Raw genomic sequence first — 6,000 nt, 5'->3', positions numbered from 1 at the left:
GGCGGGGAGGGAACGGGAAGCCGTGGCACACGGGGGCACCGTTACTTTTCGGCCCGCACGAGCCGAGGGGGCGCGCGCGCACCTGCACACGCGGGATAGCGCGCAAGCGGTTGTTTTGTAAACAGCGCTGAAGCCCCGCCCCCAGCGTGCGCGCGCCCCCTCGGCTCGTGCGGGCCGAAAAGTAACGGTGCCCCCGTGTGCCACGGCTTCCCGTTCCCTCCCCGCCGGCGTGTGGCCAGGGAATGGGGGGCGGGGCGAGGGGGACCGGCGGCGGCGGCCGGGCACGGGCCCCCTGGGGGCCGGCCTGCGGTTGCTGGCGTAGGACATGAGGCAGGGGACGTGGGTCCCTGTCTAAACCCCACCACGACATCCTCGTGGGCCCGTCCCACGCGTGGCAGGGCATCTCCTGAGGCTGCGATTTGGGACGCGAAGCAGAGGGAATTAAAAGGGGCGGGAAGGGAAAGGGCATCACCAGAGGTCTAACCCCCGGCGTGGGGCTGGTCCCGTGAATGTGCATGTGGGCATCCCACGCCCCGAGCGGCAAATCTCGCTGGTAACGTACCCAGCAGCCTCATGGGCGTGTGGAAAAGACTCGTGAGCTCAGAAATTGGGACTGGCAGTGGCCAGGGTGGAACTGGAGGCTATTACCCCGTGAGGAATTTCTGTTATCTGGGTTGCTGCACCTAGGGTTACCATATTTTGTGCCTTCCAAAGGAGGACACTCCACAGGGCCCCGGCTCCGCCCACGTCCCAACTCCGCCCCCTCCCCTGCTTCCCGCGAACATTTAATTCGCAGGAAGCCTGAAGCAGGTAAGGGGGGGTGTGGGGGGAGGAGGCGCGGCCCAAGGCTGGCCCCCCCCCCTCCCCCCCCGGCGGCTCCAGCCTGGGTCGGCTTGGGCCCTGGGCCCACCGGGGGGTGCGCCGGGCCGCCGGGGGCCGGCAGTGCTGGGCGGGCCGGGGGTGGTCGGCCGGGGGCCCGCCCAGCACTGCCGGCCCCCGGCGGCCCGGCGCACCCCCCGGTGGGCCCAGGGCCCAAGCCGACCCAGGCTGGAGCCGCCGGGGGGGGAGGGGGGGGGGCCAGCCTTGGGCCGCGCCTCCTCCCCCCACACCCCCCCTTACCTGCTTCAGGCTTCCTGCGAATTAAATGTTCGCGGGAAGCAGGGGAGGGGGCGGAGTTGGGACGTGGGCGGAGCCGGGGCCCTGTGGAGTGTCCTCCTTTGGAAGGCACAAAATATGGTAACCCTAGGTGCAGCAACCCAGATAACAGAAATTCCTCACGGGGTAATAGCCTCCAGTTCCACCCTGGCCACTGCCAGTCCCAATTTCTGAGCTCACGAGTCTTTTCCACACGCCCATGAGGCTGCTGGGTACGTTACCAGCGAGATTTGCCGCTCGGGGCGTGGGATGCCCACATGCACATTCACGGGACCAGCCCCACGCCGGGGGTTAGACCTCTGGTGATGCCCTTTCCCTTCCCGCCCCTTTTAATTCCCTCTGCTTCGCGTCCCAAATCGCAGCCTCAGGAGATGCCCTGCCACGCGTGGGACGGGCCCACGAGGATGTCGTGGTGGGGTTTAGACAGGGACCCACGTCCCCTGCCTCATGTCCTACGCCAGCAACCGCAGGCCGGCCCCCAGGGGGCCCGTGCCCGGCCGCCGCCGCCGGTCCCCCTCGCCCCGCCCCCCATTCCCTGGCCACACGCCGGCGGGGAGGGAACGGGAAGCCGTGGCACACGGGGGCACCGTTACTTTTCGGCCCGCACGAGCCGAGGGGGCGCGCGCGCACCTGCACACGCGGGATAGCGCGCAAGCGGTTGTTTTGTAAACAGCGCTGAAGCCCCGCCCCCAGCGTGCGCGCGCCTGCAGCGGCTGCCCCGGCCCCGGCCCCGGCCCCAGCCCCAGCCCCGGCGGCGGCTCCCGCCCACGCCCTCCCGGCAGTGGGTTTTCTGGTCCCGCTGTATCGGCGGCCAGCAAACCGGCCCACCGGTCACCACCCTCCCCAGCAGCCCACTCTCACCTCAGTCGCTTCCCCTTTTTCCCTTCCGTGCTACGTGGGGGTCATAGGACGGGAGCCACCTCCACTTCCTGTTCCGGGTTATTGCCCCGAGCATGACTCTTGTTTCCATGGGCCGTCTATTGGGCGGCTCAGGCGGGGCCTGGTGGGCGAGCGAGGCCCATCGGTGCCCCAAGGGCCAGGTCTAGGTTCGCAGAGTCTGGATGAGCAGAGTCTCCCCTGACATCTAGGGGTGAGCTGTGGAAAAAGACTTCAGAAGCCGCTCTCATTTGTATGGACACACCCACCCTGCCCAGGTGCACAGCTGGATGGGGTTGCGTGCACAAATGATCACTTATTGGGGCAGGAGTAATAAAGGGTTGTTAGCCTTGTTGTGTGAACTGAGGGCAGATGAACTGTACCTGGCATACTCCAATGGTGGGACTCACCCTCAACTAAACAGCACTTGCTAGGCAGGGGACGTGAGTTCCAAAGTCTAACGGGGGGTAGGTACTTGTATGCAGTGATATGAGCTCTAGTGATTTTTTTTTAACCTGATCTATCTTCATGGTAGAGTGGAAGAACTAGTTTAGACTGAATTGAAAGTTTTGTTACATGCTGCGAGCTGAAATCATTGATACCTAGGTCTAAGTTATTAGATTTACTTTAGGATAGTATCTCTATTGATGTGAGTGGGGTATAGAGAAGAGGGGCATGTTAAAGGAACTTTGGGGTTGCTGAACTTAAGACCCTGAGGGGAAAAGGACACTTCCAACTTACTTGGGGGTCTTTTGCTCATGGTTTGTGTTTATGAGCCCTAGTTGTGATGTTTTCCCAAATTAATGCTGAGTTAATTTGCTCCTTTTAGTAAACGTTTTTGCTACACTCAGCGTCTGTGCTTCCAAGAGGGGAAGTATTGCCTCTTAGAGGTGCCCAGGGGGTGGTGTGTAATTGTCCTAGGTCACTGGGTGGAGGCATGAGCCAATTTTGTGTTGTATTGTTGAAAAGGAACCCCTAGATAGTGAACTTGGCCCTTGTTGCTGCTGGCTTCACCTGGCAGAAGAGTTACCTCTACAAGGGCCCTCTCTCACTAGAGAGGTGAAGAGACACCTAGTGAGATTTCCAAAGCACTTGGGCACCTAACGCCTATCAACTTCAATAGGAGTCAGAGGCCTACACCCAATGAAAATCCCACTAGGTTCCTATTTGCATTCTTAGGTGCTTAAATACCTTTAAAAACCTGTCCCTTTCTCAGAAAAAAAGTTACATTCCTGCATAGCATGCAAGTCTGGCATCAGTTTTTGTGTATCTTGTGTTATGTCTGGATTTATAACCATGCTAACATGGGAGATACAGTACTTGCGTTTGCAATGTTTAGCCATATATTGTTTCCAACCCATGATTTTATTGTAAGTCTCATGATATTTTCTGTTCTTCTTAACCAGCCTCTAGAGACAAGTGATTACATGAGAATTTCAGCGTTCTTTTAAAAAACAATTAGTTTCTAGTCCTTGTGGTTGTGGAAGAAAACTTGAAAGTGTGACCTGACTGTAAACTTAAAGGATCAACAAATAGAAGGCAAATAAACCCCCCAAATAAATATACATTGAATTTTTTTTAATCAAATCTCACACATGATGTTTGGATGCTTGAAGTTGGCAATAATAAAATTTCTACTTTCTAAGAAATACGCTGGGCACTTACCCCCTAAAACACATAATTTCTTTACACCATCTGAACAAAGACTAGGACATAAAGACATATCTGTCATTGTCCTTTTAGCAATCAACAAAGAGCTTGTTTTTCATTAAGCATCATATCTGCCCCATCAAACCTTATCAGAGATGAAGGTCCCATTTTGACTTAATGGCTGAATTATAGCTAAGAGTGTTCATGTTATATGGAAGAGCATGAATGTATCTTGGCAGTGTGGTTAAAAATAGTAAACTCACTGCTTAGCTGATGTTCTATTTATTTTAACCTTTAAGGTTTTTAAATTCATCTTATACTCCTTTGAGTGACGAGCTATTGCATCTTTTCCCCCTTGCAGTCTGTTCCTGGCATTGGGTCAATATTTTTAGTGTGTGTCCTCATATTTTATGGTAGTAAGGCCAAATGCAAACAAAGTCAAAGCCCAAGCCCTTTGAAGACATCTGTCAAGGCTGATTCCCCACTCTGGCACTTCGAGTGAAGAAGGTCGAGGCCCGGAAGGATTCTAAAAATTAATACTGGTCACTCCAGGCTTGTATTAAACTCCCAAGGTTACAGCTTCTCTCTGACCTTGGATGGGTAGATGCTGCCACCACCCAAATGCAAAACCCCTTGGAACCCAGGAAGGTGCACTTGGGAATTCCTTCCTGTGGGATACCTTCAAGCCCTTTCACCCCACTTCCGGGGAAGAACTGAGAAAGAAAACAAAGGAAATTAGCTGTTGCCCCCAGCTAATTAAACAACATATGCACAAACCTCTTAGGACATCAAAAATCCAATCCTGTTCTTAAAAAAGGTAAATTTTATTGAAAACAAAAGGAAAGAAAATACATCTGGAACTTAGGCTTTTGCTAGATTTAAAAAACCCACTTACAAAAATTAAACATCAAGAATAACCTTCTTTAGGTCCAGCTTAAAGATTGCAAGCAAAACAAAAAGCATTTGGAGTTAGCACAGAGGAGTCCACAAGCCAATAAGAAATAAACAGAAATAAACCTAATCGTGTCTTTCTAGACATTTTCTGATTTATGAGTAGGTTTTAGGTATTATCTGATGATTTCCAGACCTGACAAAAAGCCTTTTACAGCATAGTCCCAGCCCTGTCTCTGCTCTGTCCCCTCTCTCTGGAGAACAACAACAGAACAGACAAAGGGAAGTTTTTCCCAATTTAAAAAAGTTCTAGCCTTCCCATTGACTCTTGTGATCCGATGCCCACTCCTTTCCTTTTACCTGTGGACTTTTTAACCCTTTACAGGTAAAGCAAGTAGAGAAAAGCTACTAAGAGGGATTTTATAGCTAATTGACTGGCTGGGTGTCCATAAAAGGGAGCTATCCCCCTCCCCCCCCTCCGTTTATCACAACATCTGTAAATACAGGTTTGGATTCTGCAGTGTGATCCATCTAACTACACCCTTGTGCACATACGAAACCACATTGAAAGTGCCATACTATGGGAAATCTTGCAGAGCAACTTTAAGATAAGAATGTACACTCAGGATTGAAGTAATACAGAAAATTATACAGAAAAATTGCTTAGGACTTTTTTAAAAAGGGGGCTGCTTCATTGTTTTTACTTTTACACTAGTAGCTGAAGGCCCAGGCTATCATAAAGTCATCTGTAAAAAAAAGTCAAAAATGGGTAAGAACTTAAAAAGTGGATGGTAACAGACCATGAGTCCCAGTGATGACAGAACCTGATGATATTCTAAACAGAAAGAGCTCCCAACCATGCTTGTAGCTGTTCCCATCACTTCATACTGGCTCAAAAGACATTCTCAGGTTTCAGAGTGACAATCCTAGAATCATATTATATAGATATACATGCACATGCACGGGTATGTATACATATGAGCAGCAAAAGTGAAAAATGCTAGGATGTATGAAGATTCGGATGGAAAATAATACTGAAAAGTATTGCAACACCATTATATAAATCACTGGTATATCTTCATCTTGAATACTGAGTTCAGATCTGGCCACCCCATCTGAAAAAATATGTAACAGAAATAGGGATGGAAAGAAGGATGATGAAAATCGGAGGTGTGGAAAAGATTCAAATAATGGGAACTGTTTGGTCGGAGAGGGAATATGATAGAGAAATATAAAATAATGAACAGTAAAGAGAAGGTAAAGCAGGCATTCCTATATACCAGGGATAGGCAACCTATCGCACACGTACCAAAGGCGGCACGCAAGCTGATTTTCAGTGGCACTCACACTGCCCGGGTCCTGGCCACCGGTCCGGGGGGCTCTGCCTTTTAATTTAAGTTTAAATGAAGCTTCTTAAACATTTTAAAA

General features: G+C 51.0%; 2 protein-coding genes across 4 annotated transcripts in view; one reads left to right on the top strand and one right to left on the bottom strand.

Annotated features, from left to right (window-relative positions):
• ZDBF2 (zinc finger DBF-type containing 2) overlaps window positions 1-2,105 on the bottom strand; it is a 41,625-nt gene extending 39,520 nt beyond the window's left edge. Inside the window, exon 1 of the mRNA XM_034786470.1 lies at window positions 2,017-2,105. The gene's annotated coding sequence lies outside the window, so the exon portion shown is untranslated. The remainder of the gene's footprint in view (window positions 1-2,016) is intronic.
• The window catches only part of GPR1 (G protein-coupled receptor 1), a 45,543-nt gene continuing 41,641 nt past the window's right edge, over window positions 2,099-6,000 (top strand). For 2 of the 3 annotated variants that reach the window (XM_034786483.1, XM_034786480.1), the window contains exon 1: window positions 2,278-2,309. The gene's annotated coding sequence lies outside the window, so the exon portion shown is untranslated. Of the gene's footprint in view, window positions 2,202-2,277; window positions 2,310-6,000 lie in introns of those variants that run through there. The other variant, XM_034786481.1, reaches the window with a different exon arrangement.

Source organism: Trachemys scripta, chromosome 11 (genome assembly GCF_013100865.1).
Source record: "Trachemys scripta elegans isolate TJP31775 chromosome 11, CAS_Tse_1.0, whole genome shotgun sequence".
NCBI classification, from domain to species: domain Eukaryota; kingdom Metazoa; phylum Chordata; order Testudines; family Emydidae; genus Trachemys; species Trachemys scripta.
Note: the sequence above shows the minus strand (reverse complement) of the source record. Positions and strands in the feature narration are given on the sequence as shown.